This window comes from Chenopodium album, chromosome 19 (genome assembly GCF_948465745.1).
Source record: "Chenopodium album chromosome 19, dcCheAlbu1.1, whole genome shotgun sequence".
NCBI classification, from domain to species: Eukaryota; Viridiplantae; Streptophyta; class Magnoliopsida; order Caryophyllales; family Amaranthaceae; genus Chenopodium; species Chenopodium album.
The window spans coordinates 26,335,321-26,338,532 of record NC_137852.1 but is presented as its reverse complement, the minus strand read 5'-3'; the positions used below and the strand labels follow the sequence as shown (position 1 = coordinate 26,338,532).

Genomic DNA, 3,212 nt, shown 5'->3' with positions numbered 1-3,212 from the left:
TTTCCGTTGTTGCTTGATAAGCTTTCATGCAAAGACCGTTCGAATGCGAGCTTTTCTTTCCTCAACTTCATTCTCTTTCTCTTTTTCTAAGAAGCTCGTGCTCTTTTCTTTGCCTTGTTTTTCTTCGTAAATGGTCCTTCACCATCTAAACTCATAGAAAGATCACCTTCATCTTGAGGATGGAGTTAAAACCAATGAGGAATATCAACTTCCTCCTCGTCCATAAGCTTGGGAATCATCACTTTATCTTCACTATCCTTCTTGCTATCACAACTCAAAAGCACATTATCATAATTCTCAAGAAAATCGGTATGTGAAGAATCAATAGTGCATACATCATCAATAGGGCGAGGGGAATTAACACACATAATTCCTTTTACAAGGGACAAAGACTCATGTGTTGGTTTCAAATCAAAACTTTCCTCATTCTTACCAATTCTCAAGGTAATACGACCTCTCTTAACATCTATCAAGGCTCCCGAAGTGGCTAAGAAAGGCCTTCCTAAGATGATAGGGATATGGTCATCTTCCGCAATCTCAAGCACAATGAAATCAACGGGAATGGTAAACTCTCCTATCTTGAGAGGAACATCCTCAACTCTCCCCTTAGGAAACTTGATAGACCGATCGGCCAATTGAAGGGTCATTTTGGATGGAAGAAGTTTACCTAGCTTAAGTGTCTTAAAAACGGAATAAGGCATGATACTAACACTAGCACCAAGATCACAAAGAGCATTTTGAAACAATTTTCCTTTAATTTTGCAAGGTATGGAGAAATTTCCGGGATCCTTCAACTTTTGGGGTAGGTCACTTTGAAAAAAGGCACTAAAGCACTCCCCTAGATTCGCCGGTTCCACCAAATTTCAATCTCTCTTACCGCTCAAAATTTCCTTAAGAAACTTAGCATAGTTTGGCATTTGTTCTACAACATCGGTAAAAGGAAGAGTAAGATGAAGTTGCTTAAGCATGTCGATGAATTTCCCAAATTGCTCATCCAATTTATGCCTAGTGTGCTTTTGGGGGTAAGGAAGTCTAGGTTTGTAAACCTCATCTTGCTTCCGCTCTTTCTCCTTAGGCTTATCATTGGAATCCTCACTCATCTTGCTAGGCTCTTCATTCTTATTCTCTTCACTCAAATCATTCTCTTTTTCACTCTCCTTACTTTTCTTAGGAACACTCTCTTTAAGGACCTTACCACTCCTAGTGGTCATAGCACACATCGGTTCCCTAGAATCAACTTCTTGTGAGGGAAAAAGAGATGGACTAGCACAATCTTTCAAAGGGGTGGCTAGTTGAACAATTTGGTTCTCAAGCATCTTTCCATGAGTAAATAGGACCTCAAACATTTTGTTACAAGACAATGTGAATTCATTCAACATCCTAGATTGATCCATCATGAAATTTTCTAGCCTATTCAATTGGGATTGTTGAGTAAAGAAATCATCACCTTGGTTTTGAGTCCTTGGAGTAATTTGAGGTGGGGTATCTCTTTGAACATCATTTTGAAAATTTTCCCTACTTTGATTACTCCAATTACCCTTACCATGATTTTGGCCGGAATTTTGATTATGGTTACCATAACCTTGATCATGATCCCCATATTCTTGGCCATAGCTTTGATCATTACAACAAAAGTTGCTATGGTTACCACAAAATTCTTGGGTCACACGGTTACCATTGCCACTCTTTTGGTTGTAATTATCATAGCTCCCATTATTGTGATAATTCCTATTCCCAACAATCTTTTGAGCATTAAATCTAGGTCCAAAATCATTATTATCATCACAATTCACATGCACATTCTCATATCCATCACAAGGAACATTGGAGCAATTAGAAGCATCACGATCATTCTTTCCACACATATCACAAACCAAGCATTCTCTAATCACGCAACAAGAAGCAAAAGGAGGGTTAGAGTAGGAAGATGTACCTCTCCCCTTAAATTGGGAGGGAAGACTAGAACCTTGTGAAGGACTCTCGAGCTTGTTCTTGAGAGAATTCATCTCCTTTCCTAACTCCGAGACCATTGTGGACAATTCGTTGATGACATAAGATTGATCGGTTGAGCAACTTGTGCTTGCCGATTCCCTCTCTACATCATGCCAATCCATGTAATTCCTTACCACATCATCTATTACATCCACAACCTCTTCTTCCGTCTTGTTCATGATTGGCCCTCCGGCTCCGGCATCTAGGCTCGATCTACCTTGAAAGCTCAAACCTCTATAGAAGATTTGGATCACCTGATATGTTGGAATTCCGTGGTGAGGGCATTCCCTTTGGTAGTCCTTGTATCTCTCCCATGGTTCATAGAGATTCTCTCTAGGCAATTGCTTAAAACTTTGGATTAAGGCTCTAGCCTCCGCCGTCTTCTTTGGTGGGTAGAAACGGGACAAGAAAGCCTTTGTGACATCATCCCATGTCTTCAAGGAATTGGGCTTCACTTCTTTGTCTAGCCATTCCAAGGATCTTCCTATGAGAGAGAAAGGGAACAACTTAAGGCGGATAAACTCTTGAGAAACTCCATTGACATTGATAGTGTTGCAATATTTTTCAAACTCCTTAAGATGGTTCAATGGGCTCTCGTTCTTTGCCCCACCATATTGTCTCCTCTGAATTAGGGTGATCATTTCCGGCCTAATTTCAAAGTCATTCTCCGGTGATATAGGTGGAGCTATGGCGCTCTCATACCTATAAGCCCCGGGCACTCCAAGCTCCTTCAAGGTAACTCTTGAATTACTTCCCATGATTTGGGATCTACACACACAAAACTTAAAGACAATATTAGTAGCACGACTACAAGTGTAGCCTAAGTGTAAAATCTTTTTGTATTTTATCAAAATGAAATAGACTCAAAAACAACATACACTCAAGCACCATTCCCCGGCAACGGCGCCATTTTGATGTGGCGGAGAACGATAGGTCGTTGGGCTACCACCTCGCCCTATCAAACAATATTTATAGCTTAACCAACCCCTATTAGTCTAGCGGCAAGTCAAGGTCGAATCCCAAGGGAATGATGTTAAGTGCACGAAGTTTAGATCAAGCTATTTCGGAAACAAAAGGGGTTTGAAGTAGAACTAGGTCTAAACTAGGTATGCAAACTTGTATTTAATCGATCTAAAACACTAGGGCAATGGATCCACATACATTCACAATGGAATTGGTAATTTGGGAGGGCAAACCGACTAAGTCAATCGATATGAGGG

The 3,212-nt window shown here is 40.4% G+C and overlaps 1 non-coding gene across 1 annotated transcript; it reads left to right on the top strand.

The window, feature by feature from the left end:
• Positions 1–2,259: 2,259 nt before the first annotated feature.
• Positions 2,260–2,365, top strand: LOC145596331 (small nucleolar RNA R71). Its single transcript, XR_014103176.1, has one exon. It is a non-coding gene; the product is annotated as a small nucleolar RNA R71 (small nucleolar RNA).
• Positions 2,366–3,212: the final 847 nt, after the last annotated feature.